Source organism: Protopterus annectens, chromosome 7.part0 (genome assembly GCF_019279795.1).
Source record: "Protopterus annectens isolate FY-2018-M chromosome 7.part0, PAN1.0, whole genome shotgun sequence".
Taxonomy (NCBI): Eukaryota; Metazoa; Chordata; order Ceratodontiformes; family Protopteridae; genus Protopterus; species Protopterus annectens.
Genome location: NC_056739.1, coordinates 1,490,315,054 through 1,490,327,310, shown reverse-complemented (window position 1 = coordinate 1,490,327,310; position 12,257 = coordinate 1,490,315,054). Strand labels below are relative to the sequence as shown.

Below are 12,257 nucleotides of genomic sequence, written 5' to 3'. Positions count from 1 at the left end.
TCTCCTTTGACATGGTGCTTCCCAAAACACACACACACACCAGTCAAAAAATTAACTTAAATAAAATACCAAAAAGGTATTCCTATAAAACAAACACACACACCCTAACAGGGAGGGGAAGGGATGGGTAAAGTTTGACTAAATAAAATTAGAAGAGACAGGGATTTTCTGTCAGAAAATGTAAATAATTAAGTTATAACTAACAATTAAGGGTTTTTTTACAAAAAAGGGGCTAAATATCAAAAAAGTGAATCACTTACCAGGAGCTGGTAAAAGGAGGACCTCATGTTTAAGCGGCAAACGAGATCTGGGTACTTACCGCCTTGCATCATGGGATATGGGGCTGCCTCGAGCTGGTAAAAGTGACTCTCGAGCTTAGCAAGTAGTCGAGCAGAATCAGATTCTGACTACTGAATATGAATGTATAAAAATCTGCCCTAGAAGTGAAAGAATTGACCACTCATGCACAAACACTTTCTCTGGAAAATATTAACTTAAAAAGCACTAACAGCAAGCTGTTGTCTGAATTAGAGGTACTCAGACAAGATAAGGATACCAACAACTTCAGGCAGTTAGAAGTCAAAAACAGATCCTGACTACTGAATATGAATCACTTCAAAAGAAGCTTGTAAACTCAGTTTTAGAAATGAAAGAAATTACCACACATATACAAACTCTTACTCAGGAAATCAGTGGTTTGCAATCTGTTAATACTGAGCAATTGTCAGAAATAGAAGCTTTAAGGAAACAAAAGCATGAACTGCATTCCCTTCTACCAGCAATTAAGTCTGAGCTTGAGAAGTCAGGTGTTGAAGTGAAAGAACTGACCATGTGTGCACAAACACTTGCTCTGAAAAACAGTAGCTTGAAATGTACTAATAGTGAACTCTTGTAAAAAAACAGATACACCTAAACAAGATAAAGATGAACTGGACAAACACCTTCAGGAAGTTACAAGTCAGAATCAGATCCTGACTGCTGACAATGAATCACTTCAAAAGGAGCTTGAGAAGTCAGTCTTAGAAGGGAAACAACAGACTACTCATGCACAAACACTTGCTCTAGAAAACATTAGCTTGAAATATATTAATAGTGTACTACTGTCACACACACAGGTTCTCAGACAACTTCAGGACATTACAAGCCAGAATTAGATCCTGACCAATGGCAATGAATCACTTCAAAAGGAGCTTGATAAGTCAGTCAGAGGTGAAAGAACTAACCACTAGTGCACAAACACTTGCTCTGGAAAACAGTTGCTTGAAATGTACTAATAGTGGACTGCTGCCAGAAACACAGACACTTAAACTAGATAAAGATGAAGTGGGCAAACACCATCAGCAAGTTACAAGTAAGAAAAAGGATCCTGAAAGCTGAAAATGAGTCACTTCAAAAGCAGTTTGAGAGTCAATTTTAGAAGTGAAAGAACTGACTATTCATGCACAAATGCTTGCTCTGGAAAACAGTAACTTGAAATGTACTAGTAGTGAACTGCTGTCAGAAATAGAGGTACTCAGACAAGATAAAGATGAACTGGACAAACACCATCTGGTAGTTACAAGTCAGAATCAGTTCCCGACTACTGACTATGAATCACTTCAAAAGGTATTTGAAAAAATCAGTATTTGTAGTGAAAGAATTGACCACACGTATGCAAACTCTACCTCAGGAAATCAGTGGTTTGCTATCTGTTAATAGAGAGGAATTGCCAGAAACAGAAGCTCTAAGAAAAGACAAACATCAACTGGAGTCCCATTTACAAGCAATTAAGTTTGAGCTTGAGGAATTAGTTGTTGAAGTGAAAGAACTGACCACACACGTACAAACACTAGCTCTGGAACACAGTAGTTTGAAATGTACTAATAGTGAATGCTTGTCAGAAATACAGATACTTAAAAAAATAAAGATGAACTGCCCAAATGCCTTCAGGAAGTTACAAGTCAGAATCAGATCCTGACTGTGGACACTTCAACTGAACCTTGAGAAATCATTTTTAGAAGTGAAAGAAAAGACTACTCATGCACAAACACTTGCTTTGGAAAACAGTAGCATGAAATATACTAATAGTGAACTGTTGTCAGAAACAGAGGTACTTAGACAAGATAAAGACGAACTGTACAAACACCTTCAGGTAGTGACAAGTCAAAATGTTTCCTGAGTACTGACTATGAATCACTTCAGAAAGAGCTTGAGAAGTCAGTCTTAGAAATAAAAGAACTGACCACTCATGCACAAACACTTGCTATGAAAAACAGTAGCTTGAAATGTACTAATAGTGAACTGCTGTCAAAAACAGAGATACTTAGACAAGATAAGGTTGAACTGGACAAACACCTTCAGCAAGTTACATGTCAGAATCAGGCCCTGTCCACTGATAATGACTCACTTCAAAAGACCCTTGAGAAGTCAATCTTAGAATTGAAAGAAATGACCCCTCAAGCACAAATGCTTGCTCTGGAAAACAGTAACTTGAAATGTACCAATAGTAAACTCCTGTGAGAAAAAGAGGGTCTCAGATAAGATACAGATGAAATGGGTGAACAACTTCTGGTAGTTATAAGCCAGAGACAGATCCTGAATACTGACTATGAATCACTTCAAAAGGAGCTTGAGAATTCAGTCTTACTAGTTAAAAAATTGATCACATGTGCAAACTCTTACTCAGGAAATCAGTGGTTTCCCAATCTGTTAATAGTGAGCAATTGTCAGAAACAGAAGCTCTAATTAAAGACAAGCATCAACTAGAGTCCAATTTATAAACAAGTAAGTTTGAGAAATCTGATGTTGAAGTGAAAACAATGACCACTTGTGCACAAATACTTGGAAAAAAATAAGTTATGTACTCACCCTAATGTTCCATCTGAGTAGTTGTACTTCATTTGTCTTCAACCTGTGGGAATACGGATCCATATCGGATCTGAGCCAGCAAAGATTACTAGCATCAGCTCTGAGCTCCAGACTCCTCCCCATACCCACAATCTCTTGCCTTCCAATCCCCAGATCGAGTTTGCTGTACTTACACTTATAACCCGACCTGATAACATACTTGTAACCTATACTTACAGCCCGTAGGCTGAACATGCACCAAAGGTCCAGGGGAAGGAGGGAGGGATGGTTGAAGACAAATGAAGTACAACTACTCAGATCGAACGTTATGGTGAGTACATAACTTCTTTATCTGAAGTAGTTTACTTCATTTGATCTTCAAGCTGGGGGACAGAGTCCCCAGCTACTAAACTCCTGAGTGGCCCTCATGGAAGGATATTCCTGAGTACCAAGGAGCCAAAGGATGCTCTCCTTCTAGTTGTCAAATCCAATTTATAATGGGAGATAAATGAATGAGATGTGGACCAAGTAGCTACTGAGCAAATGTCATCTAAAGACACCCTAGACCAGAAAGCTGCAGATGTAGCCATGGACCTGGTGGAATGAGTTTTGACCTGACCTGGAGGAGACATGCCTTTGTCCTTGTAGACCTGCAGGATGCATGAAGAAATCCATCTCACTATCGTGACTTTGGAAATACGTTTGCCCAAATAGAATCTACAGAATGAAACAAGCAGTTGATCAGATTTACGAAAATTTTTTGTCCTGTGTAAATAGAATCGCAACTGTCTGTGAACATCCAACATGTGTAGTTTGTATTCCATTTTGCTGGTAAAATTGGGAAAGAACACAGGCAAATTTATAGGCTAATTGATATTGACTGGTGATGCCACCTTAGGAAGAAATGATGGATTGGTGTGAAGGGAAACTCTATCTTTATGAAAAATCATGTACAGGAATTTTATAGACAAGGCCTGCAATTCCAAGACCCTCCTAGCAGAGGTAATAGCGACCAGAAAAGCTGTTTTCCACAATAGAAATTTTAGATCAACAGTAGCGGCAGGCTCGAAAGGCGGACCGACCAGAGCTTGAAGAACCATAGTAAGGTTCCACAGGGGGACAGGATTTTTGACCGGGTGCGTAGCAAAGAAGAGCCTTTAATACAGTCTAGAAGATGCCAAGGATGCAGAATTCTCACCCACATGAAAATGAGAAATGGTAGCCAACTGAACTTTGACAGTAGAAGAACTAGCTCTGTGCTGGAAAATATCAGCTAGGAAATCAAGAATAGTGGAAATAGGAGACGTGAAAGGATCTAAACTCCTCTGAGAGGCCCAAAAAGAAAAACGTTTCCACTTGCTGCAATAAACCTTTCTGGTTGAAGACTTATGAGCAGCTACCAGAATAGACTTAACTGAGGAGGAAAGTCCAGGAGTCCTAGCAATTACGGGAACCAGAGCAGCCAAGCCATGAGCTTCAGGCTGTCCAGATTTGGATGAGGCACCCCCGATGGGTGTGAAATCAGATCCTGAAAGGGATCTAGGATCCAAGGTGGAGCCAGGAGGCGAGATCAAAGGAAGGGAAACCATACCTGGCGAGGCTAGAATGGGGCAATGAGGACCACCTTGCTCCCCAGTCGACAAGCTTTCTGCAGAAACCTCGGGATTGGAGGGTAAGGATACAGAAGACTGGGTGGCCAAGCATGAACTAGAGCGTCTCTGGGTGACTCCCCCGGTGGGGGGGTTCAGAACGAAAAACCTGCTGCACTTTGCATTGGAAGGAGATACGAAGAGATCACAGCAAGGTTGACGCACTCACTGAAGATCTGTTCCCCTACTGGCGTATTCAGAGACCACTCGTAAGGCATCAGAAGAGTCTGACTTAGCCTGTCCGCTAGAATGTTGGACCATCCCGGAATGTGTGTTGCGATAAGAAAGTGACCGGTGGAGATCGCCCATTTCCACACACTCATGGCCTCACGACAAAGGGGGTAAGATCTGGTCCCGCCCTGTTTGTTGATGTACCAGACAACCGACATGTTGTCTGACTGAACAGCAATCGTCGCCAGAGGAAGAAAGGCATGAAGGGCCTGCAACACTAGAAGGACCACCCTCATCTCTAGGACAATGATATGCAAACTGGTCTCCATGGGGGACCACAGGCCTTGGACTGTCCTGCCCGAACAATGCCCCCCCCACCCGAGTTGGGAGGCATCCATGGTCACTGTGGCTTGGGCCAGGGCTGGAACAAAATGTCCGGAGAGCTCATCCACCATATGAGGGACGACCGACACACTTGACGTAGGTGGATAGGATAGGTTAGTGGTAAATCCAACAGGGACCACTGAACCGCCAAAGTCCACTGAAGAATCCGCATGTGTAGTAGGGCCCTCAATACAGATTCCGCTGTCGGGAGATGAGAATGGTAAATTAGGGAGACATGCATCCTGATGTTTTGAACTCTCTCCGAGGTCAGGAACACTTTGCCCTGGCGTGTGTCTATCCTGGCACCAATGGAGTCTATCACCTGTACAGGCTCTGGTAGAGATTTGGATGTATTGATTGTGATACCCAAACTAGGGCAAGTGTCAGAAAATAGTCCCTAGTTTGGGAAAGTAGATGCCTGGTGGGAGCAGTGAAGAGCCAATCATCCAGGTACACATAGACCTGAATCCCCTGAAGTCTCAGGTGAGCCGCTACCACTGCCATCACTTTGCTAAACACCCTGGGGGCTGTAGTGAGACCAAAGGGCAGGGCTCAAAATTGGTAATGATTGGCCCCTAGCCAGAAGTGGAGGAACCTCCTGGTGCTTCTGTGCATCTTTATGTGATAGTAAGCATCCTGGAGATCTAACGAGCACATCCAGTCACTCTCTTGCAGGTAGGGCATGATGGACTGTAGTATGATCATCCAGAACTTTGCTTTGGCCACTGACAGGTTCAGGGTAGAGAGGTCCAGAATGGGCCTTAAGTTCCCCATTTTCTTTGGCACCAAAAATAACCTGGATTAGAAGCCCGATCCAGACTGATCTGGGGGGATGGTTTCGATGGCTCGTTTTCCTAGCAGCTTGGAAATGTCCTGTGCTGCTGCCTCCCTTTCTGTGGGTGGAACATCTGGGAGGTGTTTGGGAGGGGTTGGAGAACACATGAAGGGGATAGACTATCCTCTGGATATGATTTGCAGCACCCAGTGGTCCATTGTTATGGACTCCCAGGCCGCTGGGTGCAAGGACAATTGTCCCCTGACTGCCTCCACAGTAGAGCAGTCAGGCAATCCCTCAGGGTTGTTCCCAGGTCTATCCGAGAAAGGTTCTCGAGACCTGAAGTTTCGTGGACCCCGTCAGCCTCTGGGCCAGCGTCATTCTGTCCCCCTTTGCCTCTGGGGGAAGAAGAGCCCTGAGTATCCCGGGAATACTGAGACTTCTGGAACCACATCTTCTTTTGCCCTCTCTGGTTCCAGGAAAAGGTTCTTTGAGGGTTAAAAAAGTGGATCTTGACCACAGACAGTATCTTCCCATTCTTCCACTCTGGACTAGCATCTCCTTGACAGTCTTACTGAACAGAGTCGAGCCATCATAAAGGGCATTGGCAAAAGACGCCTTAAAGGGTTTGATAAATTGGCACAACCTGAGCCAGGCGTTATGCCTCATGGACATGCCAGACCCAGCTACTCTAGCCGCTCCTTCCATTGCATGGGAGAGGAGTTGCATAGACGTATTCGATACTGCTCTCAAAGTGACCATTTTCACAGAGAACAAAGCCTTGTCCGCCTGTGACATGGACTTGGGTGGAGACTCCTCCAGCTCCTTCACCAGGTCGCATTGGAGTCTCATGACAAGGGCCAAGTAGTTCAACGCCCTTATTGAAAAGGTAGCTGAAGCATACACCCGCTTCCCTAGCTGGTCCATCATCCGAGAGTCTTGGTCAGGAGGGTGGACCGATGAACTTTCCTGAGATTGTTCCCTCTTCATGGCTGCTGCTACCACCATGGCGTCCACAGGATAGACCTTGTTCCAGGAAGGCCTGTCTGTAGGGGGACTCAAAACCTTATTGGGGCACTTGGGGATTGGCTCCATGGTATCAGGTTCCTTCCACATCCGTGAAGTGATCAAATCCACTAAAGGATCCACGGGGGGGCACCCAAGACAGACGGGCACATGGCAAAAGCCTCCAGAAACACAGACGCATCCAAGGAGAGCTTGGGGGCAGACCAACCTCCCCGCTGGTGCAGGATTTCCATGATGTCTCCAAAGGAGACATCATCGGGAGGTGACCTTGGGGAGCCCCTTCCCTCATCAAAGTCTCTGTCCTCAGTTAGGAACTCAGGGGAGTCCAAGTGCCTCCTCTTACATGTATGTTTGGGAGGCACATCTCCTGTGGGGCTCTCCGGGGAGTGCTTGCAAGCCATCTGTTCCTCTGGGGGAACCATCTGGGGCCCTTCAGGCACGGGCTGTCCCTCTGGTAAGATGACAGGGACTGTAGACAGAACTGAGGGGGTCTGGGTGGAACCCGTGGGGGTGGTCATGGGCCTCAATCTGATGGAGATGTCCCGTTCTACCACATCGAACGCCGAAGGAAAGCGGACCTCCTGTGAAGCCAGTAAGGAGGCCGGTCTCCCCGGGTCCGATGTGAGAATCAGAGCTGGACCCGAAGTGGCCAGAGCTCTGAGAGAGGAAACCTGGACCAGCAACGTCAGAGCCAATGGTAAAGGTTTCACTTCCTCGAACTGGTTGGATCCGAGATGCTCCAGGCAGGTGCCAGCATCGAGGACACGAGGACTATCAGTGGTGACACCTCGACCAAGGCCAACCTCGGATCCAAAAACTCTAAAGCCGAAGGTTGGATCAGGGAAGGAGTAATAGGCTGAAAAAAGGGAAGTGAGCTGCCCCCTCCTGAGGGAGGGGGGCTGGCAAGACCCCCATTTGGATCTGCATAAGTATAATGCACCTCATCATCTTATCCAGATCCATGTCTGACCGGGTGGACCAAGACGAGGCCACAGACTCCAACCTGGCTGGTTGGGGAGATAAGGCCTGGGAGACTGGGTATGCCTTCTCCGGCTCAGAGGAGAACCTTGGAGATCGGAGCCGAGGGGAGTCATGGATCTGAGCAGATTTACTGGGTGACGTGAGGTCCAGAAACCTCTTCCTATTCACTTTCATCCTCAACTCTCTCTCCTGCTCTGTACCCCTCCTCTGCTCTGCTACCACAGGCTTAGAAGTGGGAGTTTGAGTCCCAGCCTGGGAGGGGGGAGCAGAGGCATAGAAGTGGGAGTGGCAGCCACAGCAGCTGCCATGACTGAAGCTGAGGATGAAGAGGGAGGATCAGAGGCATGAAGAAGCCCCTTAAGGGCCAACTTGGCCTTTCTGTCTTTCAAAGCACGGGGGTTGAACCCCGCACATATGGCACTGTCAACATTAAGGTGGCCACACCTAGACACAGTACACACAGAGTGTGGCCATCCACTGGGGAGAGCTTATGGCCACTCTCTGTGGAGCGCTTAAAAATAAGCTTTTCAGCCATACAAGGGAAAGAAAAAAAAACTTTCCACTTAAAACTTTAGCACACACTCACTCACCACTTTCTAAACTGATTAGAAGTGGGGGAGGGGAACACAGACAAACTACACTATCTAACAACTAATGCAATCCTACACACAATGCCAAAGCGATGGGAGGGGAGAAAGAGTACCTACGCTAATCTAAAATGGTTAATAAAATAAAAATTATTAAACTTACAATCCAAGAAAAATACCCTGCTAACTGGAGCTCCAGAGACACGATGCTTTCACAAATCGCAGCAAAGGAGATCTGGGGATGGAAGGCAAGGGAGGTGTATTATGGGTAAGGGGAGGAGTCTGGAGCTCAAAGCTGATGCTAGTAATCTTTGCCAGCTCGGATCCGATACGGATTTGTATTCCCACAGGTTGAAGAGCAAATGAAGTAAACTACTTCAGATCAGTAGCTTCAAATGTACTAATAGTGAACTATTGTCAGAAACAGAGATACTTAAATAACATAAAGATGAATTGGATAAATGGATTCAGGAAGTTACAAGTCAGAATCAGATCCTGACTGCTGAATCACTTCAAAAGGACCTTGACAAGTCAGTCCTAGAAGTGAAAAAACAGACTACTCATGCACAAACACTTGTTCTGGAAAACAGTAGCATGGAATATACTAGTAGTGAACTGTTGTCAGAAATACAGATACTTAAACAAGATAAGTGTGAACTACTGCCTATGAATCACTAAAAAAGGATCTTGAAAAATCAGTCTTAGAAGTGAAAGAAATGACTACTCATGCACAAGCATTTGTTCTGGAAAACAGTAGCTTGAAATGCACTTATAGTAAACTGTTGTCAGAAATAGAGCTACTCAGACATGATAAAGGAAAGTGTACAAACACCTTCAGATAGTGACAAGTCAGAAACGGATCCTGACTACTGACTATGAATCACTAAAAAAAGGAGATTGAAAAATCAGTTTCAGAAGTGAAACAATTGGCAACTCAAGCACAAACACATGCTCTGGAAAATACTAGCTTGAAAGGTATTAATAGTGAACTACTATGAGAAACAGAAATTCTAAGACAAGATAAAGATAAAATGGACAAAGACTTTCAGGAAATTACAAGTCAGAATCAGATCCTGACCAATGACAATTAAGCACTTCAAAAGGAGCTTGAGAGGTCAGTATTGGAATAAAAGAACTCACCACTCATGCACAAACACTTGCTCTGAAAAACAGTAGCTTCAAATGTACTAAACTGTTGTCAGAAACAGAGATACTTAATAAGTTCAAGATGAACTGGACAAATGCCTTCAGGAAATCAAAAGTCAGAATCAGATCCTGACTGCTGGCAATTAATCACTTGAAAAGGAGCTTGTGAAGTCAGTCTTAGAAGTGAAAAAACTCACTACTTGTGCACAAACACTTCCTCTGGAAAACAGTAGCTTGAACTATACTAATAGTGTACTGTTGTCAGAAACAAAGATACTTAAACAAGATATAGATGAAATGGACAAACACCTTCAGGATGTTACAAGTCAGAATCAGATCTTGAGTACTGACAATGAATTACTTCAAAAGAAGGTTCACAATTCAGTCTTAGAAGTGAAAGAAATGAACAAGTGTGCAAACTCTTACTCAGGAAATCAGTGGTTTACAATCTGTTAATATCAAACACTTGTCAGAAACAGAAGCTCTAAGAAAAGAAAAGCATGAACTGGAGTCCCCTCTACAAGTAATGAAGCTTCAGCTTAAGAAATCAGTTGTTGATATGAAAGAATTGACCATTCATGCACAAATACTTCTAGAAAACAGTAGCTTGAAATGTATTGTAGTCAGAAACAGAGATACTTAAACAAGATAAAAATAAACTGGACAAACATCTTCAGGAAGTTATTAGTCAAAATCAGATCACGAATACTGACCGTGAATCACTTCAAAAGCAGCTTGATGAGTCAGGCTTAGAAGTGAAGCATCTGACTGCTGATTCACAAACACTTTCTCAGGAAAATAGTAGCTTGAAAAGTATTAATAGTGTACTGTCAGAAACAGAGGTTCTCAGACAAGATAAAGATAAACTGGACAAACACCTTCAGGAAGTTACAAGCGAGACGCAGATCCTCAGCATTGCCAATGAATCTTTCAAAAGGAGCTTGAGAAGTCAGTCTTGAAAGTGAAAGAACTGACCACTCATGCACAAATACTTGCTCTGGAAAACAGTAACTTGAAATATACTAATAGTGAACTCTTATCAGAATAAGATATACTTAGACTTGATCAAGACTAACTGGACACACCTTCCGGTAGGTACAATTCAGACTCAGAAACTGACTACTCACTATGAAACATTAAAAAAGAAGCTTGAAAAAACAGTCTTAGATGTGACAGAATTGACCACTCATGCACAAGCACTTGCTCTGGTAAACAGTAGCTGGAAAACCAGTAATAGTAAATTATGGTCCAAAACAGAGGTACTCAGTCAAGGTAAAGTCAAACTATACAAATATCTTCAGGTAGTTACTAGTCAGAAACAGATCCTGACTAATGACTATGAATCACTTCAAAAGGAGCCTGAGAATTCACTCTTAGAAGTGAAAGAAATGACCACATGTACAAACTCTTACTCAGGAAATCTGAGCTTTGAAATTTGTTAATAGTGAGCAATCACCAGAAACAAAACCTCTAAGAAAAGAAAACCATCAGCTGGAGTCCCATCTACAAGCAAATAAGTTTGAGCTTGAGAAATCAGTTGTTCAAGTGAAGAACTGACCACTTATGCACAAACACTTGCTCTGGAAAACAATAGCCTGAAATGCACTAATAGTGAACTGCTCTCATAAACAGAGATACTTAAACAAGATAAAGATGAACTGCACAAACACCCTCAGGAAGTTACAAGTCAGAATCAGATCATGACACTGACAATCAGATTATGAAGCACTAAAAAAAGTTTGAAAAATCAGTTTTAGAAGTGAAAGAACTGACCACTCATGCATAAATGCTTGCTCTGGAAAGCAGTAACTTGAAATATACTAAGATTAAACTGCTGTCAGAAAAAGAAGTACTCAGACAAGATAAAGATGAACTGGACAAACACCCTCAGAAGGTTATAAGTCAGAATCAGATCCTGACTACTCACTATGAATCCCTAAAAAGGGATATTGAAAAATAAGTCTTAGAAGTGTCAGAATTGACCATTCATGAACAATCACTTGCTCTGGAAAACGGTAGCTCGCAACACATTAATACTAAACTGTTGTCAGAAAGAGAGGTACTCAGATAAGGTAAATATGAACTGTGCAAACATCTTCAGGTAGTTACAAGTCAGAAACAGATCCTGATTACTGATTATGAATCACTACAAAAGGAAGTCAGTCTTAGAAATGAAAGAAATGACCAACACACGTGCAAACTTTTACTCAGGAAATCAGTGGCTTGCAATCTGTTAATAGTGAGCAACTGTCAGAAACAGATGCCATAAGAAAAGAAAAGCATCAAATGGAGTCCCATCTACATGCAATTACGTTTGCTCTTGAGAAATCAGTTATTGAAGTGAAAGAACTGAGCACTCATGTACAAACCCTTTCTCTGGAAAATAGTAGCTTGAAATGTACTAACAATGAACTGTTGTCGGAAACAGAGATACTTGAACAAGATAAAGATGAACAGCACAATCACCTTCAGGAAGTTAAAAGTCAGAACCAGATCCTGACTACTAACCACTTCAAATAGAGATTGGCAAGTCAGTCTTAGAAGTGAAACATCTGACTGCTCATTCACAAACGCTCTGGAAAATAGCTTCAATTGTATTAATAGTGAGCTACTGTCAGAAACAGAGATACTTAAGATACAGATTAACTGGACAAACACCTTCAAGAAGTTACAAGTTGGAATCAGATCCTGACTTTTGACAATGAATTACTT

The 12,257-nt window shown here is 43.0% G+C and overlaps 1 long non-coding RNA gene across 1 annotated transcript in view; it reads right to left on the bottom strand.

Annotated features, from left to right (window-relative positions):
- LOC122807095 overlaps positions 1-12,257 on the bottom strand; it is a 1,397,276-nt gene that overhangs the window by 1,197,120 nt on the left and 187,899 nt on the right. The window lies entirely within an intron of this gene.